This window comes from Balaenoptera borealis (genome assembly GCF_965194805.1).
Source record: "Balaenoptera borealis genome assembly, chromosome: 1".
Taxonomy (NCBI): Eukaryota; Metazoa; Chordata; class Mammalia; order Artiodactyla; family Balaenopteridae; genus Balaenoptera; species Balaenoptera borealis.
In genome coordinates this window covers 104,134,443-104,161,888 of record NC_138860.1, presented here as the reverse complement: position 1 = coordinate 104,161,888, position 27,446 = coordinate 104,134,443, and the positions used below count along the sequence as shown (strand labels likewise).

The following is a 27,446-nucleotide window of genomic DNA, read 5'->3' as shown; positions in this document are numbered from 1 at the left end:
AGAATGACGTTCAAGAGAAAATAATTGAAAAAAAGAACTCAAATATCAGACAAAGGATACACATTAAAAAATCTGCTTGACGAAATAACCGAGAAGTGTTTGCAGAGCGACCTCGATCTGCTGACAGGCATTGAAAGGATCCACAGCATGTATGGAAAGTTAGAGAGCCCAGCAGCCTTTTCCGACAAATTAAAGAAGGAGGTTTTCACTCTCCCCGCACAATATTTTGCCCTTCACAAAAAGGTTGAAACTGCTCACCACAGTCTCATTATTTCACAAGACAGGAAAATTGCAACTTTTCGAAGGATGGAACCACACTGTGTTCATAATCCTGAGGCATTGACTTCTCACCCATCCCCAGTTCTGAGGGATTTGATGCTGGCAGGCCTTTTTGGCAGGTAGAAGGAAGAGGAATGCGTGAATGGTCCTTTGGTGTGTATAAAGAATCTTTCCCCAGAAATGCTTTTATATCACCATCCCCAAGCAATAGCTGCTGGTGAATTCAGCTCTCACCTACTACACCTGGCGCTGGGGATTCAGGAAACCCGTGTCGGATTGGTGTTTTTCTGGGCTATGAGTTGGGAGAAATTTCTTTTTACAATTTGAATAATAGATCTCCTTTATATTTATACAGTGAAATTTTTACAGAAAAACTTGTACCCTATTTCTCTATTGGAGCTTCTTCCAAATCACTTGCAATAAGTCTAGTTGAAGATGAGTGCTGAGCCCCCTTGGAAGACATTCTGTGTGTTCTACTTGCTTCCTGTGTTCAGGGAAAGTCCTTGTAATAAAGAGTCTGAGTCCATCTTTGAGATCTTACTGCTGAATCTTTTTAATCTTCCCCCTCTGTCTTCACCTCTGCCCTACAGCTGGACAAACCGTCAGGACAGTTTGGGTGCCTCTTGACTGGTCTTATGAGGGCAGTTCTAACCCAGAAAGGCCCTACCTGTAAAGGAGCTCTCCCCAAACACCAAAACCTCCAAACTAGTGGCTTTTCGCCCTTCTCTCAAGCCATTTTTTGGACCGGTGGGGACCCTGACTCCACAAGAAGCCTCAGTGAGTGAAAATAAATGATTTCATACCCTAAAAAAAAAAAAAAAAACTAAAGCAGAAAGAGCATAAGAGATTAGGGAAGGGGGTTGAATTTTAAATACGGTAATCAGAGAAGGCACAACTGAGAAGGCTACTTTTGAAAATAACTTTGAAGGAAGTGATAGAATGAGTCCCAGAGAAACAATAGAAGTAGAAGGAGAAGAATTGTGAAGAAACAGAATAAATGTCAGTGTGGCTAAATAGAGGGGACTTGGTAGATTTTAATGAAAACAGAATACAGTAAGACAAGGGTGAGAGCAAGGAGGCCAGGTAGGAGGCTATCAAAATTATCCAAGTGAGAAATTATGTTGGTTTAAGCCAGAGGGAAAGCAGTGACAGTGGGGAGTACTAATTAAATTCTGCATATATTTTGAAAATATAGCTAGCATATTTATTGACATTAAACATAGAGTATGAGAGAATGAGAAACATAAAAGATCAGCCTAAGATTTTGTCCCAAGTAACTGGGAAGATGGAATTGCCTAAATTAAATTAGGGAAGGTTAGAAAAGGAGCAAATTTGGGGGAAAAGATCAGATCTTCAATTAATATGTTTCCCATTAAGTATTCACACATAAATTTAGGTATATAGATGACTAGATTAATTGGAAGATAAGGAGGAAGTCCAAGGCTTCAAATTAAAATGTAAGCATTTTCAGCATGGATGAGATGAACAGAATTCTCCAAGGAAGTAGGATGGATGGGGAAAAGATGTCCAGGTATTGAGCCCAGCAGCCCACCCATGTTGGGAGATGGGGATACTTTTTTTCATTAGTAGAGGTTTTGTTGTGAAGGAATGGGGTAGATGCTATTCGAAAATGTGAGTCAAAGACTTTTGTTTGTTTGTTTGTTTGTTTGTATTCTTTTTTATAAAACGTTTGAGTAGGAGAAATATTGTCTTCTTACATTCTTATGGAAATGATCCAGTAAAGAGGTAAAAATGATGATCTAGGAAAATAAGGTGAAAATCACGAGGTGGATTGACTTTGAATAAACAAGAAGGCATCTGGTGCACAAGGGGAGAGCCTGGCCTTTAACAACTACAAGGACAGTTCATCTTTGCTGACAGAGGTGAATATAGGAGGATACGAATACTGGTAGGTGAGTTGATAGGGTGAATGGGATTATAGAGATTTTCTTCTGATTGCTTTTTTTTTTTTAAGATGAAATTCATATAACAGATATTTAACCATTTTAAAATGAGATATCCAGTGGCATTTAGTGCATTCACAATTTTGTGCAAATACCACCCCTATCTAGTTCCAAAACATTTTCATTACTCTGAAAGGAAACTTCAACCTCATTAAGCAGTTGCTTCCCATACCCCACTCCCCTCAGCCTCTGGAAACTAACAATCTGTGTTCTGTCCCTAGGTATGTCTATTCTGTATACTTCATATAAATGGATTTATACAATATGTAACCATTGGTTTCTGGCTTCTTTCACTTAGCATAATGTTTTTCAGGGTCATCCATGTTGTAGCATAGATCAGCACTTTGTTCTTTTTTATTGATGAATGATATTTGGTTGTATATATATGCCTCAATTTGTTTATCTATTCATCCATTGGTGGATATTTGCACTGTGTCTACATTTTGTCTATTTTTAATAGTGCTGCTATGAACATGGGTGTACATGCATCTGTTTGAATACTTGTTTTCACTTCTTTTTAGTATATATGGAATAGAAGTGCTGGGTCATATGTTAATTTCATATTTTAAATTTTAAAGAACCAAAAATTGTTTTCCACAGGAGCTGAGCCATGTTACATCCTTACCAGCGATATATGGGAGAGTTCTAATTTTTCCACATCTTTGCCAACATTTGTTATTATCTATTTTTTTATTATAGCCATACTCGTGGGTGTGAAGTAGTGCTTCATTGTGGTTTTGATTTGCATTTTCCTAATGACTAATGATATTGAGTATCTTTTGATATGCCTGTTGGCCATTTATATATCTTCTTAGGAAAAATGTGTATTCAAGTTCTTTGCCCGCTTTTTAATTGAGTTTCTTATCTTTCTGTTTTTGAGTTGTAAGAGTTCTTTTCATATTATGAATGCTAGATCCTTATCAGATATATGAATCACAAATATTTTCCCCCATTGTGTAGGTTGTCTTTTCACTTTCTTGTTAATGGCCTTTGATACACAAAAGTTTTTAGTCTTGGCGAAAGCCAATTTACTTATTTTTTTCTTTTATTGCTCATGCTTTTGGTGTCATTTCTAGAAACTCACTGCCAAATTCAAGGTTATGACAATTTGTGACTATGAAGAAGAGGAGGAAGCTTTGCTATCTACATCTTTGCCTTAGCCTTCTCTTTCTACTTACACAGAGCCTAGAGATCAGCCAGAGGCGAAAGCTTAGGGTATTCTTAGATCTTTTCTGTGTACGTATTCTGTTCTGGGCATATGTGTGGCTTTCTAAATTCCTCAGTATATGCTATTCATGGCTACTTTGGAATGCCCTTATTTCCCAAAGAAACTCTCTCTCAAGCCTTTCCTCCCAGGCTTTCAGTACTCTGTTGTATGCCTCAATCACAATCCTCTGTCCCTGGTTACTGGGTGTTTTTTGTCCACCTTACAACATTTTCAAGGAATGTCTTTTGCATGTCTTCCATGAATGTGTTCTGACTTAGGTGAAACAAAGACCACAGACAGGATAGAACAGACATCAAAAAATATCTGCTCTTCCCCCTCCAGAGCAAGGACAAGAGCCCAACACTGAGAACATAGGCTACCCTCCTCAAGACCACCACTGATATTGGGAGGGGGTGGAGAAAAGGCATGTAAAAATGTCACAAAAGTTTCCTACCATTTTAAAGTTGCCTTTTTCTTCATTCAACATATGCTTGATTTTTTGCCATTTCTGTGGAGGGATGAGCCCATGGAGCTGCCAACTCTGCCATTTTCCCAACCATTCATCTGCTTCTATTCTTTTTTTTAGTTAGACAAGAGTAATGCCATCAGCTGAAAAAAGAGATGTGAGATGAAGTTTTGGAGGTTTTGGACCAGGTATAAAGTGTGAAATGGAATCTTGAATACTGAGAGAGTTAGTATAATGGAAAACAGTGTGATTGTCTGAAATCATTAGAGCCCTATTAGGTTCACTGTTACGTGTTTAGAGTGAAACCAGTTAATATAATAGCATAGTGTTCTTTAGTTACACATATCGTGCATACTATAGACAGAGAGATAGATATGAACTAGGATTTGGGTTTTGATAAAAAGTGAGAGACAAGGAATTTGAAGTTACATACAAAGAGCTAGCTGTAATGAAAGATTAATCATTGAGTTTAAGTTGGGTAAGGAAGAAAGTGAATACGTGAGTGGCCAAAGAGAGTCAAAATGTTGAGGATCAATGAATTTTACATTCCAGTTGAGTCATAGGATTGTTGGATTCAGGCTTTAAGAGAGAAAAACCTGGGAATACTGGAATGTAGTTGGAAAGTGTGATATTTGAAACAGAGATTACAAAGTTGAGGGCACCATCCCTTGTTATTTGAGCAGTAGGTCAGAGCCTCCAAACTGCGTATACACACTATTTCAACTTCATCATGTACCACAGGGGTCCCCAATCCCCGAGCCGTGGACTGTTACCGGTCCGCAGCCTGTTAGGAGCCAGGCCACACAGCAGGAGGTGAGCAGTGAGCTGGCGAGCAAAGCTTCATCTGCCGCTCCCCATCTCTCCCATTACTGCCTGAACCATCCCTCCACCCGTCCGTGGAAAAATTGTCTTCCAGGAAACCGGTCCCTGGTGCCAAAAAGTTAGGGACTGCTGATGTATCACTCTTCCTCCCATCTGTTTACTATGCTTCAGCCCTATTGGCCAATTTGTGTTTTTTGTTTTTTCTTTCCTGAATACACCTCATTCTTTTCTCTCATAAGGCCTTGACCTTACTTCTGTTCAACATGGAACACCCTCTGTCCAAATCTTTATATGACTAACTCTAAAGAAAATCACAGACAAGTTTTCTCTGACCATCCAGCTTAAAGTCTTCTCCCCTCAATACCCCTCCTTACACATGTGTGTGTGCATGCACACACACACACACACACACACACACATTTTTTTCATGTCACTCTGTTTTACTTTATTTGAATCACTTATAATGATCAAAAATTGGGGAGGGTTATTTATTTACTTATAATTTTCTGTCTTTTTTCTTATATACTTCTCTAAACAAAATGTTAGCCCTTGATTGGCAAAAGTCCTGTCAATTTGAATTTTCTCTGCATGACAAATAGAACAGGTAGGAGTGAAAAAAGAAATTAAAGAATGCAAAAGTCTGAAAAAATAGACACTCCTGTGCACAGTGAATGGGTATACCATTTCATCACATCCTTGATATAATTTTCCAATTTTTATTTTAAAAATTGTGGCTAACTTAGTAAATGATAAATGCTATCATGTTGTTTATACATTTAATTTTTTTATGTTTGCAGAAATGTGGTCCATCACCAAAAATCTGGTTGCAATCTGAATTACCTGAAATATTCTTCTATGTATGCATACATATTTATTATATTTCATTCAGTCAGTGAGAAATTAAGCTTATTATCTGATTCTTCTAAAAATATTTTGTATTACTTATAGAATTCCTGTCTTTCAAATGTGCTGTTATATAATTGAGCTAATACCTGGGATACATTTGTAGCTTTTTTTTTTTTCTTAAAGCAGAAGTATTATGAATCTGGCAGAATTCATAGACTTTCTTTTCTCTAAAGAATGAAAACATTTATTATTTCTGAATAACACCTTGCTTATTGCCTTTTGATGCATTTGTTTTAGAAAAAAGAGAGTCTTTTATAGTCATTATTCACAAGGATAGATGAGTTTGAAAGTAGATTTTTATTGCCCACTTGAACTTAATGGATTCTAGCACATAGAATGAAATAGAGTTTACTCTGTGTCACTGACATTAAATTGGTAAGACTCACAAGACTCTCATCTGATGGCTTTGCTTGCCAATTTAAAATATGATCTTTGGATTACATCTGGCCCATTACTGATCATGCCTAGATGAAAACTCAGCCTTTCAAACTAACAAAACCTCATGGTCTGGACATTAATGTCTCATGTCAAACTGATAATTAGGGCTATGAAGTGCCTTCTGAAAAATCCTTATTTTTCATTCAGATCTGGTAAATCTTGGGTCAGGTTGTCTACTACTCAAAGTTATTTTAGTTGTTTTTTGTTGCAGACTCTTATTTGCTATAATTTGAGTCAAATGACTGCAAGCTAATCAACTATATTTATATGATAAACCCTCAAATTAAAATGTATCTATTTTATCAATATAGAAATCAGTTTACAATACTACCATAATTATCTATACCAGTCTGTAACCACATAATTTCAGATTAAGTATGTAAAAAAAGTTTTGTTCAATAAAGTTTACAGGATCATAAATTCTTAGAACTAGAGACTATTTGGGGGAAGATCTCTAAAATCATATCAATTGCATGAAGTGATAAATCATTGTAAAGCAGTTCAATTTATCATCATAAACTTATTTCACAAATTTGTTGAACATATTTGAAAGGTAACCTTAACACTATAGCTTCTATATTAGACCCTTGTTTATGATTTTTTTGTTGTTATACATTGACTATTATAGAAATAAACTATTTCAGGAGGAAATGTGGCTGAAGAGAATTTCTTTTAATGTTCATGAGGTTACATAAAGAATGACAATGATAGGTTTTTCATGAACCACAGGTAGGAGGCTACATAAGATACAAAACTGAAGTTGAAGAAGCCACACATTTCAAATGTGTGAATGGATTGAAAACAGGATTAGTACACAGTACATTAAAAAATAATCAAAATTTGTTAAAGTCATAGGCATTGAGCAGTCACTGTTAATATGAAAATAAATTAGATTTGCTCTCTTACAGAACTCAGTCTAGTAGGAGATAAAGGAACACGAATGGATAATTAAAATGCAATGTTAGACATTTGATACAAGATGGCAGACTGGCCATGTGAAAGTATTTACTCAATCTCCTGAATTCACATTCAAATGATAGCAAAAGTATTACGTTTTAAAACTAATCTGAGGAAAATAAAGAGGAAGCACCATGGGATGAACTATGTCTATACAACTTAGGGGAAGAAAAAGAAAAGCAATATAATTCTATAACAAACTTAACAGACAAAATTCACATGTTACTATTATGGAAATATTATCCATCTGATTTATATACCTTTATATGTTTATTGCTAATATTTTAATTGCTCCAATAAATCTTTCAATAAAAACCTATGTTGCTCCAAATACCCAACCAAATTTGGCAATTGTCTTTTAAGGTTTAATGGACATCTCCTTCCCACTGCCCCACTGCCACCTCCACCCAGTTTATTTTGGAGCAGTGCTTCCTTAGGTCTAGTCCAAACACAAAAACAGTATAAGTATAATTGAAAAAAGCAAAATAATGTAGGGAACTAAGGTAAATACATAAATAATTTTGTAATTAATATCCTGGAGAAACAAGAATATATTGCATCTATGAAATAAGAATGAAATACCTTTGGGGAATAATAAAGAGCTCTTATAAATTATATATATAAAATAATGTATCATTACATAAATATATATATATATATATATATATATATATATATATATATATATATATAAATAAAACTGTCTAGTAGAGAAATCAATCGACGGTTTGGAAAAAAAAGACATCTTTTAGAAAGTTGAACAAAACCCAAGGATATGAAAATGTGATGAGAAAAAAAAAAAAAAAGACAGAAGAGAGTATCAATTCCCAAAGTAAATACCAAGTAGAATTTAGCAATATAGATAAGAGAGGAAATGGGGAGGGGAAATTAACAGAGATATATTACAAGAGAAATTTCCAGAAATGAAAAGGCTCACAAAATTTTCACTTGGTGAAGACCACACCTCTTGGTGCATTGCAGAAAATTTTCAAAATATCAAAGATGAGATAACATCCTAAAAACTTCCAGAGGGGAAAAGAAACAGATCAGTTACAAACAAGAATTAAATCATCATCAGACTTAATAAGAATAACTAGTAGGAAACAAGGAATTAAGGCCACTTAAAGACATGGGCAACATTGCTTCATTGTTGTATTCTCAGACAAGCAGGAAAATTAAATCAATCTTGTATGAGAACCAAATAAATGTATTTTAGGTAATCCAAACTCCAAAATTTTAACTTATTTATGTCCTTTTCTAAAGTCATTTGAACATACATATCAGCAATTTTTTTTAAAAAAAGGAGGTAACCAAGGAAGATAAAGACATGGCATTCAGAAAACAGCCAGATCCATCTATGAATCTGCTTAGTTGAAAATAGCTTCCTATTCCAGGATAGCATTTTTGTGGAGGCTTAAAATGCAATCAATCAGTTCAGATTATAAGATAGAAACAAAGGACGTTCACAAATGAAATCTTATATATGTACCACATAAATGGGATGATTAATTCCTTTGAAAAATATGAGAATATGGTAAAGAGGTAAAGAGAAGTGGTGGAATGAATAGAAGAAAATTCATTCAGCTATGACTATGGTAACATTGAATTATATGAGTTCCTGATATTTTCTCTATAGTGAAGGAAACATAAAAATAGTATACTACCTTAATGTTCATTGAAAAAATGTGTAGAGTGAATTTATGTATATGAATTATAAGGACTAACAACGGTTAAAACATGAAATGTGAATTTAGTCAACATTGGCAAAATACAAGTGGCAGGTATAATTCAAAGAGGTTGAGAGATATAGTTGATTAAGGAGGATGAAGAGGACATGTAGAAACACTAGTGTCCTCATCTCGAAAACTGAGAAGATAAAAGATATGATCTATAGTTGATAGAATAGTAAACAATTCTAGCATGGTATTTGAATTTGCTGGGAAAATCAGTGTAGTTGCGAAGATTAATATTATAAATAGATTTGTGCAAAACAGTACCATCCAGTTATCATGCTCTTTCACTCTCAAAAGTGTACAGATTTAAACAATAATGTGACACTTTAGTTATAAGTAAACTGAGATAGAGGAATAAAGATATAAATGTTATTATTGATGGCAAAAATTTAAGTAGCCACCAGAAAACTGAATTTAAACATAAATATGAATATGAACATGAACATGGAGATCATAGATAGTGTAATTGTTGGAATGGGATGCTTTTTATTTCATTATAAAAATATAACTTTTGCTATTTTTGCTTTTTGCTATTCACTTTGTATCCAGTGTAATTTTTAGTTTGATTTTAACAAAATGTATTATGGTAATTGTCAAAGATATAGAAAATGGAACTCTCAGGCACTGTTGATAGAAATGTAGAATGGTACAACCAGTTTGTACCATTGGTTACAAACTCTTGGTTAGTTTCTGCTAAAGCAGAATATAATTAGGTCTTATTTCCCAGAAATTCCACTCCTGTATATGGAACACAGTTGAAATGGTATGAGACATGGACAAAAATATTTATGGGAGCATTTTTGTAATAGCACAAAACTTTTAGCAATCAAAACTCCATCAACTTCCAAATAGAAAATACATTGGGACTTACCCATTTTATCACACAATATAGAGCAAGAGAAGGACCAAGCTAGAACTACAGTTAACAGTATGGATGACTATCAAAAGCATAATGTCAAGTGAAAGAAGCTAGACATAGGAGATTACATAATTTATTATCCCATTTCATAGGTCAACTAGGCAAAACTAATATGTAGTGTTAGACATCAGGATATGCTTCCTTTCAGAGGGAAGGTAATAATGACTGGAAAGGGACACAAAAGGTGCTCTTGCAGTGCTGATAACACTGTATTTCTTTATTTGGATAGAATTTATATGGATGTTTTCATAATGTGATAATGATACACTGATGATTTGCATACTTTTCTGTATACACGTTAAATGTCAATAAAATATTTATTTAAAAATCTTAACAATATTAGTATATTAAAATAATATACTAATTTATACATAGAGAAGTGAACAAAATTTTGAGACAGAATAATAAATAACTGCCTGGGAGTATGTTTGAGTGAATGACAAGTGCAAGTGTTCCAGGAGGACAAGAGAGGGAAGGATGAGAAACTAAACAGAGGGAATCATGTTCAAGGTGAAATCATTGAGAAGAAACTACTTTTTAAAAAAATTTTTTTCCACTTTTATTTATTTTTTATTGAAGTGTAGCTGATGTACAATATTATATGTTATAGGTATATAATATAGAGATTCACAATTTTTAAAATTATACTCCGTTTATAGTTGTTATAAAGTATTGGCTATATTCCCTGTTTGTAAAATATGTCCTTATAGCTTATTTTATACATAATAGGATGTACCTCTTAATCCACTACCCCTATATTGCCCCTCCCCCTTCCATCTCCCCACTGATAACCACTAGTTTGTTCCCTATATCTGTGAGTCTGCTTCTTTTTGTTATATTCACTAGTTTGTTGTATTTTTTAGATTCCACATTTAAGTGATATCATACAGTATTTGTCTTTTTCTATCTGACGTTTCACTTAGCATAATGCCCTCCAAGTCCATCCACGTTGCTGCAAAAGGCAAAATTTCATTCTTTCTTACAGCTGAGTAATATTGCATTGTATATATATACCACACGTTTATCCATTCGTCCGTTGGTGGACACTTAGGTTGCTTCCATATCTTGGCAATCGTAAATAGTGCTACTATGAACACTGGAGTGCCTGTATCTTTTCAAATTAGCACCTCACACCTGTCAGAATGACTACAATCAAAAAGAACACAAATAACAAAGTTGGCAAGGATGTGGAGAAAAGGGAACCCTCATACACTATTAGTGGAAATGTAAATTGGTGCAGCCACTGTGGAAACCAGTATGGAAGTTTCTCAAAAAACTAAAAGTAGAACTACCATATGAACCAGTAATTCTACTCCTGGGTATATATCTAAGAAACTATTTTTAAGTTCATCAGGGTATCAGTAGCTAAATTCTGATCAGAAAACAGATGGCCTGCAAAAAACCTAAAAATATCTTATTGGGAATTTTTCCAGAAAACATTTGATTCAGTAATTTGATATGTTTTATTTTTTAACTTTTTATTTTTACTTTTTTTGGATATAAAGACAAACCAGAGACTTGTGCCTTCAAACTCTTCCACAGTTGATCATACCTAGTTTGAAATGTGTTACCATCAAATCAGTTAGTGTTCTTCACTATTAGCTCTTCAATGGGTCAGAAGGCTGTGGGAAAAGAAGTTGAGAGCCTTGGCTCCATTTGTCACTGGCCTAATGAGGTGAGTGATAGGCTCTGAAAAAGACCAGTGGATGTGTTGCTTGGCAAGCAGCCGTTACCAGCTCCTCATTAGGGCATCTCACGCAATCTCCCCTAGAGTGAGGTGAACTGAATTTTCAGTCTGACCACTTCTAAGTAATCTAGTCATGGGTTACTCTCAACTAATGTATCTTTATTTCCTCTCTTCTTGTGGATTACTGTAATTATGAGGTGCATATGTTTGTATTTTCTAAAAGGGACAGTTTTCTCTCAACTAAGTTGAATATGCAATATTCGTATCAGCAAAATAAACACTCGAGCATTCTCTTCACAGATCATTTCTGAATTTTTAGATGTTAGAAAAAAATCCTGTGATGAGGCATATGAACTAAGAAATTGGAAAGGTGTAATTCTTACCTCCTATTAATCAGTTAGTAGTATTTAGCTTTATTTTGTCCCTTATGTGGTGCTGCAGTCCTATTCAGTCTGACAAGCAGGATTTAAGGAACCAAAAAAGTGTTCTTAGTGATCATTTCTTATGGAGCTTATGTGTTACATGAGGTTTTTTTTTTTGTTTGTTTGGTTTTTTTTGCCACGCTGCGCAGTATGCGGGATCTTAGTTTCCTGGCCAGGGATCAATCCGTGCCCCCTGCAATGGAAGCACGGATTCCTAACCACTGGACCACCATGGAATTCCCAAGATTTTTATCATGTAAAGCCATCTGAACAGTGCCTTCTTACTAGTGGTTAAATCTGGTGACGATAAACTCTTTCAGATTCATGTTGCAGTAAGAGCAAAATTATTTTTTGTGTAATTTCCTATTTTTCTGATAGAATAGTCCCCTTTATCAACCTTCCTCCCATTCCAAATAGCTAACATTTGCCGTGGGAAAGAAGGAGGTCCAGATGCATTAACTCAAGGTATGGACATTTGCATTTTACTGGCCCGGTTCCTGTATATCTACTTTCTTGTTACTGAGAGAATGGAATGATTTTTTTTTTTTTTTCAATACCATCTCCTCTCTCAAATAATGCAGATTCACTTTGGTTGGAACCAATTCTTCTCCAAGATTCATTAGTCCTGTGATAACTTCTCCTAGAAGTTTTAATGAGGTTTGACCTTCTCTTTTATTTTCTGTTCTGTGGTGCTGCCAGAGGCAGTTTAATAACAGGTGAGTTTCACCCCTAGGCTGAGTGTGTTTCAGCCGAGGTTGAAGTGATCTCTGTATGTCAGGTTGTTAAATCTGTAAAAAGCTATGTGATCTTTCAAACTGAAAGTCAGTACATCAAGGTGATATAGTTCTCCTTTCTCTTTTTATGGGTCTCTATACATTTTGTTCTGGACAGCTCTGAAATACCAAAAGTGACCGCTTTCCCCCCCCACTCATATATGGCCATCAAATATGCAAATACAAAAATTGTCAAAGTAAAATATTCTTGTCTTAAGCTTTGCAACCTTTCCAAGGCACTTCATAATTTAGTACCTCCATATGGACCTATGGGGAATTATTAAACTGCAATTTCACTGCTTTAAAATATATTCACAGTTAGCAATGTTCTAGAGGTCTCATGCTGATTTGTTTCTTCAACATCAACTACAATTCAAAATACTTTTATTATGTGATAGAAGATATATATATGTATATTATCCAAATTCTTTTCCTAAATCTGGATCATTTCAGACTTCCTACCCTCCTCAGAAACTTACTTAATACAACTCAACATTTCAAGAAAGTTTGTACTTATTTGGTTACATTTTATATTTAAATGTGTAATATCATTTTGCTCACTTATTTGACATTTATTAAATCCAAATATGTGCCTACTATGTAATCAGCTAAAGAATTGAAAAATGAACTATAAAGTTACCTTGAAATGATAACACTTTCTGTTTTGTTGAATTGTTTTTCTACTTTCTAATTGCAACATTCCTGGAATGTATGACATCAATACATTATTATATCATATATTTGATAAGGACTCCAATCCCTAAAGCCAATTTTATGAATGCCAATTGATTGTCTGACTTTGTACATTATGATGCTGTACTTCAGAATAGTTTAAAAAACCTTCAATATTATTAAAAGTTACATTTGGTTTCCAGACTGCCTAGCTCCTCACCATATCACAGCTTAGTACTTTATCATCTTATAACTGAATTATTGAAGTAGTTCCCTAAAATATCTACTTAATCCCATTCTTTGAACCATGGTGCAATGGACAACGTGAGGGTTGTTTGACCAGATATTTTATTCTGAAAACTACCTCCCTCACTGGCAGGGCTGGACGCTGAGGAGCCATGTATCTGCTCAATGGCCCTGCCTGTGATTGGTCCAACAGTGGACACAAGACAAAATTGGCCTATCAGATTCTCTTTCCAAAGCATTTTAAATATTGAATGTAGAGACTTAGTACCTCAATCATTTTAATGACAGTGTATTAGAAAGTCATACCCATTAACTCTCACAGTTGAGTTCTTCACAAATATCTTAATTTACATACTTCACAAGGCTTAGTTTTTCAGATCATCCTTGGGTTACATAATATACCTCAAAACTTGGCCAATGTGTCCTTTTGTTGGCCTAAGAGGAGTTGATATTTTCATTTTAAAAATAAAATTAAAATAAAAACACTCGACTCAAATGTATTCCCCTAATATTGCCATCAGAGTAATCTATTTAGGAGAGTATTTCTCAACCAAGACTGCACTTCAAATATGCTTGGGTAACTTTTTTCAAAATACGTATTCCTTGATTCTATCTTTAGAGATTCGGATTTAGTAGATAAGGAGACACCATTATTCTAACCTGTACCTGAGGCTGTTGAAGACAAACTAAAATATGATTCTGATCATGTCACTCACTGCTTGTGGTTGACTTTAATAATGGCCACAAACCTTTGCAGCCCTCTCTTCAAGAAGTGGATCCCTCTTTGCACCCACAGAGCCATGGCTTGTCTATCACTGAGACTTGTTTTGACCAATAGGTGACAGTGTGCCAATATACATACATCGTATACTGTGCTAAAAATTAGTATAAAATGAAGACTACTTATTATTTGCCTTCTGATTTTTTTCTTTAACTCCATTGCCCATTATTGCTTGATGCTTACTTTATTTCCTAGTAATAGCACATGGCTTGTAATATAGCAAGATATTTATACCTTATGCTATTTCCTTTAAACTAACTTTCCTTCCAACATTCAGTAGCCAAATGTTACACATTCTTTAGACTTCTTGTTATTTCATCCAGAATGACTACCTTGAAACATGAAATTAGATGATATGCCCCATATCAGTTCTCACATATCACATTGGTCTATTTCCATGTTAACACTTAATGCGTTATATTATAATTATTTTTAAGGATTAGAATCAACAGTTAGATTGTAGCTCCTTAAGAACACGGGCCATGTTTATTCATTTTTGTGCCTGGCACAAAATGAATTATGGTAAGTATTTGTTAAATGACACTATTATGGAATTTGGTAATCTGTAATCTAAGATGTGAAGACTTAACGAAAATGGAGGAATGCATTTATATTTATTGAGCCACTTCTACAATCCAGGAAGTATCATGAGAATTTAGCATGATACCACATGTAGGATGAATATTCAAGGAGTTCTGTATATGCTATATGGCAGAACTGCTTAGCTTCTATTTCCCCTACACGTTTCACATGCAAGTGCACTGTTATTTCCCACAACCCTGCTGACTGGTGGCCTAGCATGAATCTCATGGGTCAAAGCATGTTAAGGTATAATTGATTAACATATCAAGAAGCTGGCGAGAGCAAAACATTGAATCCTTCTCTATCATACTAGAGTCCTGTAGGACTTAGCTCTCTCTGCTACTTGAGTCCCAGCAAACTTCATCAAGGACTTACATGCTATCCTTGAAAGGATGGTGGAAGTTATCTTGAATTTGGAAAGGTTGGAGAAAAGACAAACCATCTTTTTTTTTTTTTTTCTTTTTTCAATTTTGGCCCCGCAGCTTGCAGGATCTCAGTTCCCCAACCAGGGATTGAACCAGGGCCATGGCAGTGAAAGTGCCAAATCCTAACCACTGGACCACTGGGGAACTCCCTGGTGGAGTTCCGAGGAGTTCAAATCAAACCATCTATTGATTGTCGTTCAGCCACATGTTAAACTGAGAATTATATTTTCTGCACATTTGTCACACACACCAATAGATGAGACCATGGTAAGAGCAGAAAGCACCAGTTAGAAATCTATGAGGCTGCTGGGGGTGACAGGCTCATTTATGAGCAGGACCTGGCCTGGCTGCAACAGGCAGACATGGTCATGGCAACCATCCTTGTGTGTAGGCTATGAGTTGGGTCAGAGTGTGGCCCTCGATAAACAAATCCTGTGCCTGTTCCACCTGCAATCTGGCCAAGGGCTTTCAGCCATGATCCAGGGGACAGCAAATGCCTGGTGGTTCCAGGAGTGGGACTACGAAGAGGGAGGCGGTGGAGGCCATGCTGGATCCATGCTGTGAGGCTGGTCCTTCCATGCAGGTGGTTGCCTCCCCGACCCAACACTTGCCTCAACCCCACCTTATTAAATTTTTCTGATCGCAGAAACAACAACAACAGAAACAAAACAAAAAGCCCTTTTTGGCTTATTTTACTACTTCTGCTATTACTACTACTTCTAATGATAATAATACATCATAAAGCTGGAATAAAAGCTAAACTAAATGATATGCTGAGGGAAAAGAAGCTCTATGCTAGGGCTACTTCAGGCACATTTTATGTATGGTCAAGGTACATGAGGGTTAAAACATTTAAAAAATCAATTTCTAACAAACAATATTAGTAAAATAGAGGAAATGGTTTGAAATGTAAAAGTGATTGATTTATTCTTCAAAATCATATATAGCCTGTCATACATTCTGAAAGTGTAAAGTTCCCTAGAAAAAGTATTTCAAATAAGTACATTGGCATCAATTACTTTAGGAATAAATTAATTTACTCTCTAGGGCTGAGATTATGGACAAGACATTAAACTGGTTGAAGGGCAATATTAACACTAATCTTATAAATATATGGTACTATAAGTTGCAATTCTATAAACATTTAATAAAAGTTCACCATCAAAATATTATTTTATCCATAATTCACATATTATTTTTTACTCAACTACTAAATTGCAAAATCTTATATTCTTTGAGGGATGAAACTTGAGAATATTTTCCCTAAAAAATCGAAAGTTAATCTGCCATTTAAACAATATATATATTCTCAAGGGTTATTTGGTGTATAATCTTCGAAGATTTACAGTCTCTTCTCTTGAATTAAATGCTGTTATTGAATGTTTTGCATTTAAATGCTCGTGTTTGCTTTAGTTTAAATAAGTGTGTTGTCTCTGCAAGCAGTGTTTTCACATAAGCATCAGCATTTTGTTCCTGGCCAGTCAATGAGAATTTAATAATGTGTAACACACTGAATCTTATTTTATCCATCTCTAAAATTAAAAGAAAAAGAATTATCCCTACAATTCAATATGTGAATTGCACATCTAATGACAATCTAAATGTATGTATTTCTCAGATTATAACCGAGAATGTGCATTGTTTATATACTTCAATTAATATTTAAATTGATGTGTATATAATTTTTGGTCTTCTGAAATGAAATATCACTAATTCTAACAATAAGTTAAAGTAAGTTTAAATTTGTTCTATCAAGGATAATCTTTTAGTTATTTATGGAAGATTTTCAAATATGATTGGGGCACAGTATGTTCCAGCAGGACCATTAGTGTATTAATCTGTACAAATAGAGATGATGGGTTTTGAAAGTAAATCTTTTTAGGTGGTTTTATAACTTATAAAAGCCTAACTAAATATGCAACCATCCTTTGGAGAGAGGCTAATTGAGAATTCATGAACAATCTTTGTCAGCCAAAGTCCCTACATCTCTTCCCTCTCTTATTGCAGGCAAAAGATCAGGGGTTGTATTTTTCAAATTGAAAAGCAAAAATGATAAAAGCAACTGTCTAATAGCCAGTAAGTTTGAAAATATGGAGCTATTTCCTCTTGAAAGGACATATTTGCAACTAGCCTAAAAATATTAATACTACGTAAATTGCTTTTAAAGTCTGTATGTGTGATTTAAGTCATCAGGCTTCATGTTCTAGAGCATAAACTTGCTTGGAAATTCATTTATAAGGCACTGGAGGAGGATACTACAAAAGTTTAACTTGAAAGATTGGAAAGGAAGCCTGTTGGTCAAGGAACCAAATCCAAGACAGATCTTGGGAAGAAAGGGGGAAGGAAGTTGGGGAACATGTTTTGCAAGAGTTTAAGGGAGAATAATTCATCACGTATCTAATGAAAATAGACCAATGTGGGGAAATGCAAGCAGATAATAAATGGGATCTAAATTCAAGTACTGGCTCTGCAGCTAATTGACTATGTGACTTTCAATATGTATATATTGATTCCAGAACTGTCTCCTAATATCTTCTGTGTAAAATGAAGAAGTGGCACTTGATTTATGTCTAAACTCCCTTCTAGCAGTAATATTATCAGATTCTGTGAAACAAACATCAGTTCTTACTACATAATCTTTGAAATTTTCTACACTTTAAGTTTGTATTTATTGACTGTCCTCTTTGTTAACTTATCTGAACAAATTTATAATGATAGTGAATATCTAAGGGTTAGATTAGATACATATTTCAACCAAACACTATGAGAACATTTTAACTCTTCCCTCCTAGTTTTATAAAAAAGAAAGATTCTATCAAATATTTATACCATGAAGTCTTTTGTTAAGTAAAAAGTTTTGGCTATCTCTGTAAAAAGGCTTCTTATGTCCTGTGTTCTCTAGTATGTTTCCCTCTCTTTAACTTCCAGACCCAGGGCAACTTGTCTCAGGAGCAGCAAAGAGGAGCCTAGTTGGGGAGCCATATTATCATTTATCTGAATTCATGATCTCCTTTTCATGCTCTATGTCCTCTTCTCAGTCTTCATTTCTCAGTGTCTCTGCAACCCTCCCAGGATCTGTGCTATTTCTATTCCTTCACTGGACTTAAGGGAAAACAAATCAGAGACAATATAACTTGAGTACCTAAACTACCAAGATAAGAATAAAATGCTAATTATTAAAATAAATGAGATGGGATTTTAAAAAAGCATACAATAAAGGATTCAAATTCTTAAGATTTTTATTCTCAAATAACATAGTTTTCCAAATAACTCTTTTTTTCAAAACACATTTGTAACTAGATGGAAAACTATTATTCTTTTTTTTATTATCTGGTGATTCCATTTCCACTATAAGAATTCAATGCCCATTGAGGCTGGATCCTAATTTAATTGGTTATATAGTTAATGAATTATTTATTAATGGTAAATAACACAGCTTCCAACAAAATACACTGCTACCATATTCCTCCTGAGACTAAAGTATTGTATTTTTTAATTGGTAGAGTTTGAGTTAAGGAATGCAAGACATTGAAAAATTTTGTGCAGAGAATAAAAGTGAGGATAGTGATTTGGCATAGCTAAACTTCTTTTGTCGAACACATGCATAGAAACAGGTACTTGAAATATAAAGCCATCAGTGCTGTCTTAGGGGTGTGGGTGAGAAGAGTGCTGATGTGAAGAAACCTTCACCATAAGGTTGAAGTATATAAACATTTGGACTGAATTTCAAAACATGGCATTATCGAGGCTATTCCAAAAAAAAAAAAGAAGTAGAAATATCCAAAGTCACAATGGCATCCAAGAGCATGACAATTTAGAACACTGTTATATTGCCTATGTTTAAAATAATGAATATAAACAACCAGGTGGTAAATGTAGCTGGGATGAGAATATAAAGGGCCTGACCTATCACACTAAGAAATTTAGATTAGATCCAGACATCTGAAAGCTGTTGGATGTTTTTAAGCTAAGTTACTACATAATTTAATCTTCACTTTAGAAATAAAACTCTAGCAGTATGGAAGATGGACTGATTACAGAAGAGAATAGAGAGCACGGGAGCCAATTAAAAAGTGTTGACAATAACCCAGGTGAGAGATGTTGATAGTCTCAGGGGCTGATGAGAAGAAAGATTAGGGAGGCATTTTACAAACGAAAATTTAGGAACTAATTCGATTCAGTGCTGGGATGTTGGGGGTTTCATAATTTAATATTACCTACAATTTTGAGTTTTGCTATGATAGACGGATACCATTACCTAGGATCAAAAAAATGGAAAGAAGGGAAAGTCAGAACTCTAGTCAAGGTTTTCGCATACTGATTTCCATAATGAAGATTAAAATGTGCTATTTAAGCAAGAAGATAATTTTATTTTTATCATCAAACTATAGCTGTAGCTTTAATTCACTAATATAATGATTCCTCTCTGTTTTTCAATATAATCTGTTGTTACAGGTATGCATATGCTAAATAAGAATAGAACTCATCAAGTCCTATTAGGCATTATTGGAGAATAAAGAATAGCATTCATGTCTTTAAAAAAGAGTGTTTTCTTTGATTTTTTAAGAACAGCTGAATGTACTTCAAGTGTCAGAGTGCATTAATAGAAGCTCTAAATTTCCCATCTCCCTGGGATGGGAGAAACTTTGTTTACATTTTCTAGCTAAGTGCCCTGCTGGGCACCCAGATTCTTTTCAATAATGTTCCCAAAAGGAAAGGGAGAGAGGGAGAGAATTAGAAAGGAAAAGAGTGAGGGAGAGCAGGAGGAAAGAAAGAAGGAACTGATTAGGGGAGAAGAGACAGATGGAGGTTATAATTTAGACATGTTAGCCCCTAGTAATGAAGAATAATTGTTAAACAGGGTACACTTTCTATCTGCTTCATTTTCTCATACGTCATTATAAGCTGTACTTTTGTCTACAGCTCCATTTGAGCATCTACTTCAATTTGGTAATTTTTGAAGAGTAAGCTTAATTCAGTAGATTTTGAAAGCATTCACTTATTAATGTCTGCAAATCTTATTAAAAAGTTTTGTTCTACTGCATTTCAAATTTAAATTCTTCTGTCATAATAAATGCAAAAAAAGTAATAATCTATTTCAATTATTTCCTTAGGATATATTTGTTAAATAGTAAAATAAGGCTAATTTTCATATGGGAGTTGGTTAAGTGGAGTTGAAACAAAGCTAAATACTGTCATTATGATCTTGCAATTCTGGCTAATTCTCGCTGCTCAGAAAATGCATATCCTTCATTGACTTCAGACTGAAATTTCTCTTAAATTTTCTCTATACTAAAACTGAAAGCCTCCAAAAGGCAAAGTGGCAGTGTAAGTTGGCATATCTACATTCACCAAGTGACCTCCAGAGTATCCTCAATGAGGTCATCACACAGTACATCACACAGACAAGATTCACTTAGATCTGTCTTAAGAAAGGCATTCAAATAGAATAGCAGTTTATGATTGAGGAGCACTAGAGGGGGCAGTTCTGATCACAACGTGGGGTTTGCTCTGCTTCACCTAAGGAAGTCCAAACATGGATTTATCTAGATGGTTGAGAAAAAAGTAGGCAGCTTTAATTTGCTGGAAGAAACCAACAACCGTATTTTGGTCAACATCAAACCCTGAGACACTAAAGTTCCTGTTCCAGCAGTTCATCTAATGGACTATAGTTCACAAAGCTATGCTTTTTATGCCACTACCTTTAAAGTTTCTAAAATGATAGCTTTAGCAAGAGGTATCTACTAAGGGTGCAGTGTAGGTGTTTTCCCTAACATGGACAGTCTTGTTTGGAATCAGTTTCCTTTGATGTAATTCCAAAGGAAGATTTATCTTTAATGGGAATGCTAGATCTTTTAGATCTTTTTTTTTTTTTTTTACTCTTATAAGAAGAACAATAATCTGTAGTATAAAGAATTGAAATTTGAAGCATATTACTTTATTGTAACAAGGAGGCTGATTTATAGCTAAGATATTTTGGAGAACTTTTAAAACTAATTTCAGGAATTATTTTAGGCAACTGAGTGGATGTTCATTATGGTGGGATAGTTTATATGTGCCTCACCTGTTCTTATATAAATATAAGAAGTGCTTTTAATGTAGAGAATGATTTATTATATATCTCAAGTATGTATACACATATATGGCATTATATATATTATGCATGTGTAATTATATCATATGTATTGCATTACTACATATATATGTATGTACATGTGTATAGTCCAGTATACTGTATACAGCTAAGGCCATTTTCCTCTAATACTTCTTGATATTCTTTCCCTAAGCTAAGGATGTTTCCTACATTCTTCCTGTGTCTCTTAATAATAGCCCCTATGACCTCGCAGGACCTTTACCTATTTTTATGTAGAGTGGCTTTAAGAACCAAGGCCTGATTTCTTTACCATTGCGATCTCAGAGCCCCTCACAATGCTTTGTCATTTACTGGGTCATTAATAATAGATACTTCAGTACATCAATACATAAAGAATGGATAAATGGGTAAATACATGGTATTTGAATAGTTTTATATTTTGTGTGTGTGTGTCAGGTGAAATTGATTCTTGTACCACCTATACGCAAATATATAGAAATACATGAAAAAGAACAGAAATCAAATTAAGTGTAAAAATAGTTTACATTGGCTCATAAAATGGCTGTAACCAGGGACTAAAAATTATTATTTAATTAATTTTTTTAGTTATCAAAAGTTTAAAAATCCATTAAGGGTTATCAAGAAAGAAAATCCCTTTATATAAAGGTGACCTAGAAACAGATCACCTTATTCTACAATCAAATTTAAGCTATCTAAAGAGAATATAGTATAATCAAATGATTTTCATCAAGTGTGCCAAAAACTATTCAGTGAAGAGAGAAAAGCCTTTTCAAGAAATGATGCTCAGTAAACTGGCTATCCACATGCAAAAAAATGAATTTAGACCCTTACTTAATACTGTATACAAAAAGTAATTGAAAATGGATTCAAGACCTAAATGTAAGAGCTAAAACTATAAAGATTTTAGAAGGAAACATAGGACAAAAACTTCACAACACTGAAATGGGCAATGATTTCTTAGATATGACACCAAGAGCATATGAAACAAAAGACAAATTGGGCTTCATGAAAATTAAAAACTTTTGTGCCTCTAAAGACACTATTAATAGAATAAAAAGACAATTCACAGAATGAGAGAAAACATTTGCAAATTGTATATCTGATAAGTGATTAATATCTAGAGTGTGTAGAAACTCCTAAAATTAAAAAACAAAAAAAACCAAACAACTTTATTTAAAAATGGGCAATGGACTTGAATAGACATTTCTCCAAAGGTATACAAATGGCCAATAAGCACATGAACAGATGCATAATATCACTAATCATTAGGAAAATGCAAATCAAAAATCACAAAGAGGTATCACCTCACACCCATTAGGATGACAACTATTTAAAAAAAACACACACACACAGAAAATAACAAGTCTTGGCAAGGACGTGGAGAAATTGGAACACTTGTACACTCTTGGTGGGAATGTACAATGGTGTAGCCACTGTGGAAAGCAGTATGGTGGTTCTTCAAAAAATTAAAAATAGAATTACCATATGATCCAGCAATTCCACTCTGGGTACATATCCAAAAGAATTGAAAGCAGAATCTTGAAGATTAATTTGTACATCCATGTTGATAGCAGCATTATTCATAATAGCTAAAATGTGGAAACCACCCAAGTGTCCATCGACAGATGAGTGGATAAGCAAAATATAGTATATACATACAATAGAATATTATTTAGCATTAAAAATGAAGGAAATTCTAATGCATGTTACAACATAGATGAACCTTGAGGACATTAGGCTTAGTGAAATAAGCTACTCATAAAAAGACAAATTCTCTATGATCCCACTTATATGAGAAACCTAGAATAGCCAAATTTGAGACAGAATATAGAAAGGTGATTGCCAGGGGCTGGAGAGGGTCAGAATGAGCAGTTATTGTTTAATGGTATAGATTTTCAGTCTGCAAGATGAAAGATTTCTGGAGTTGGATGGTGGTGAAGGTGACAGAGCAATAAGAATGTACTTAATACCATTGAACTATGCATTTAAAAATGGATAAGATGGTAAATATTATGTGTATTTTGCCATAATAAAAATAATTGGGTAAAAAGCTGTACAGTGTCTTTATGAAGTATTGTTATGGATTTGAGACCTAGTTTTCATTTTTGGAATAAATTTATTGGTTAGTCATACTTAAGTATGATTCTGTATGATCACTTCCTTCATCGATATAATGAGGCATATAGTGTCTAGCCATATGGCATGTTATGATGGAAAAGTACTGGAGTAGAAGTCAGCAAATGTGTGTGTACCTTCTGAATGACTCTAGCTGGTCATTTAGTATCTCTGACTCCATTGATTGAATAATGATGAATTTTGACTTGCATTAACTTCAGTATTCCTTTTCAGATCTATGTTACTAGGTCATATCTAATTTTTTGGTTGGACTAAGTTAAATCTGAGATGGTGAAAAAAACTTATTCAGAGAAGAATAAATCATAGCAACACAAATAGGAAAGAGATGAGCAGAATGGTCACTTAATGCACATTTTCCATTCAATTCATTTGCAGGTTACATAGAAACCAATATACAAGAGATATTCTCACATGTGAAGGTCTAGGTGCAATAAAAGGAAAGAGGACATGAATTCCCCCTGCACTTTTTAGCCCAGTTCTTCCCACCCTTAACTGTAAAGTCTGCATATTGTAAATATTATTTTGCCCCAGTGCTCATACCAGTGAGTTGAAATCAACTAGACAGAGAAAGAATTTTATCTTCAGATCTAACTTAACAGACTTTACTTGGTGGGTATAACCACCTTAGCTTGGTAAATTAAAAAAAAAAAGTCTCAGGTTAACAGTATAATATGTTCATCTGGGTTTCAGTGTACACCCACTCGTGCACTTTCTTTCATTTGTTTAACCATTACATTTTCTTTTCAGTAAATTGCCCTTTACATTCTCAAATTCACACATGAATACTCTTTAAAGAAGGTTTGTTAAGTTGGCTCGTTGTCTCTGTGATTTTGATAATCACTGCAAATTAAGACTTTGCACCATCTCTCTCTGACATTACCTTTCTCTCTGAAGCTAAAGAAAGGAACAGCCATAGTATGAACCACATGCAACTTTTGTGCCTTTACAAGATTTTTTTTTTTCTGGAATATTAACCATTTTCCCAATTCCCTTCTAACAAACTGTTGTTTGAAAACTGGGTGTTTATCTAGAAATTGTATATATGTAAAAATTTGTATAAACACACATGTATGTGTCTATGTAAATATACTATATTTATATATGCAGATATATCTTCCATGTATATGATAATGTTGGCTTGTGATTAGATAAGAAGAGATAACTCATATTATTTCATTCTTATAGTACTTTTGGCTATTGTCTGATCATACAAGGCATTCTCCAGAGCTCTTACCTCTATCACTTCTGCCCCATCCTAGTTTGCCATTCTCTATATACATCTATATGGTTATATCTGAAACACTATGTGTTCTATGTGTATTTTATAAATATTCAGTAAAAGTTAGTCAAAACATAGCACAGTATCATAAACATTTGTATTTACCTTATTAAAATCCATTTTTTTCTCTTTGAATAAGTCTTTAATTCAGTAAGGTCTTACTGTAGTAACCATGAACAGAACTAAGAACTGAGACAATTACATTGAAAAAGAATATCAACAATGTAAATACTTATTTTTCAGTGTAATAAGTGCTGTAAAAATATTATATAAGATATTCACAGAAAAGATAAAATAACAAACTGTGCTTGGGCAAGTACAAAAAACAAATAAAATCCTTGAAAAAAGTCAGTTTTACTTTAAAAATGTTTAGAAAACATAGCACATTAAATTGACTCCTAAAACAAAATAAGGAATTCCTTGAGGCGCTTCCCAAGGAGTACTGAGAAAGAGAAAAAAATGAGAGAGAGAAGAAGAGAAAGAGGGCAAGCTGTAATAGCTTTAAAATATTCCAGTGATTGATTGTGCACAATGTTTTATACAAAGTTAATAAGAATATAAAATTAAAATTTGCATTTATACTGTTTTTGCTATTATCCACAGGTGAAATTAGGAAAATAATAAGCATATGCTTATTATGCCTTCTATGATGTAATCAAATGTAAATTTATCTCTAAAATATTTAATAAGGAAAAATAAAATATTTTAATTATATAGTTTACCAAACTTTTCAACAATTTATACTACATTTTTCTTATATAATAGTAAATGAAATTTATCATTAGAATTTAGTGCTAAATCATTCACAATGAGGTGATTATTTTAATTGCTTTTTTTAAAACTCAATATTTTAAAATAAAGTAAAAAGTCTAAAATCTTTTGTATTTTATATTCGGTCAGGGGGAATGCTCTCAGATAGCATTTACTTCTGAAATGTAGTAATAATGCATCCTGATAATTATAACTTCAGATTTTTCAGTGTATAAAATTTCTTTTAAACTATTGCAAATTGAATTATATTTGGTATGGCTTTAGTGTTAAGCACTTTTTCTTCTTTTGTAATTCTTGAGAACTTGTGATTACATACTGGAAAAATCTTTATCAGTGTATTAGTTTTCTAGGGCTGCCATAACAAAATAGGACAGACTGGGTGGCTTAAAAAACAGAAGTTTATTTCTCACAGTTCTGGAGGCTAAATGTCCAAGATTTCATTCTGAGGTCTCTCTCCTTGACTTGCAGATGGCCACCTGTATCTTCACATGCTTTTTCCTCTGTGCGTGCACATCCCTAGTGTGTTTTCACGTATCCTAATCTCCTCTTCTTATTAGGACACCAGTCAGATTGCATTAGGCCTGCCCCCAAAGACCTCATTTTTTAATTTAATTACCTCTTTAAAGACACTATCTTCAAATACAATCACATTCTGAGGTACTGGAGGTTAGGGCTTCAACATATGAATTTGAGGGCAACACAATTCTGCCCTTAACAACTAGGTGGAATATTTTATTTACTAGATCATTCAATTCCATTATTAAGACAGATAAAACTATTTTTCTTCTTGTGCTATAGCCATAGTTTGAGGCATTTAAGAAATGTGTCTATCATTAGATGCTAAGCCTATTGTTTTTTGATTCAAATAATAGAACTATTTGGTTTCTAATATGCATCATTAACCCTTAATTCTGTGTTTATAAATTACATGAACCAAACATAAAATATAAACAAAAATAATCTGGTCATACACTATTGCTTTTTCCAATGTCAGTATTTTTGTATCATTACAGAAGTTTAAGCTGTGGTAACATTTTCAAGTCAGGTAAAAGAGGTTTAGATTTTTATTGACTGAATTGAAATATTACTATATTACTATACACAGGGTGTATATATACATCCATACAGTGTTCAATATAAACATGTTGTCTTCAGGCCTTGCTGGTAATGTTCAATCATGTAGTACCTTGAATGAGCTCCAAATGAGATGTTTGACATAAGAAATTTCATGTCTCAGCAAGCTTTTTTTATAATGATGTATCCCTGGACACTCAAATGATCTAGAATATCTTGCCATGGACTTTTAGATAAGATTAAAAATAATTCAGCAATATTTTAGGCTTCATTTTTTAAAAGACTATAGCTAAGAATAGATTTAGGGCATCTGATTCCTATTGTCGGTCAGATTAATATTTTTAATGAAAAAATTTATTTTTAAAAATGTACAGTTTCCCTTGAACAACATGGGTTTAACCTGCATGGGTCCACTTATATGTGGATTTTTTTCAATAAATATGTTGGAAAATTTTGTGGAGATTTGTGACAATTTGCAAATAATTGCAGAAAAACCACATAGTCTAGAAATATTTTAAAAATAAGACAAAGCTAGATGTATCATGAATTCATAAACTGTATGTAGGTACTGTATGTTTTATTATTTACTACTATAAGACATACATACATCTATTATAAAAAGTTAAAATTTATCAAAATTACGCACACACTTATAGACCATACAGGGCGCCGTTCTAGGTCAAGAGAAATATAAACAAACATAAAGACGCAGTATTAAACATAACAGCACAAGATTAACTACAGTGCACATTGTTCAACTGTAATAATTTTGCAGCTACCTCCTATTGCTAT

General features: G+C 33.8%; 1 pseudogene across 1 annotated transcript in view; it reads left to right on the top strand.

Moving 5' to 3' along the window:
• Positions 1 to 27,027, top strand: part of LOC309619636 (tripartite motif-containing protein 60-like) — a 38,983-nt pseudogene extending 11,956 nt beyond the window's left edge. Inside the window, exon 2 of the transcript in view lies at positions 50 to 27,027. The product of the transcript in view is annotated as a tripartite motif-containing protein 60-like (transcript). The remainder of the gene's footprint in view (positions 1 to 49) is intronic.
• The last annotated feature ends 419 nt before the right edge of the window (positions 27,028 to 27,446 follow it).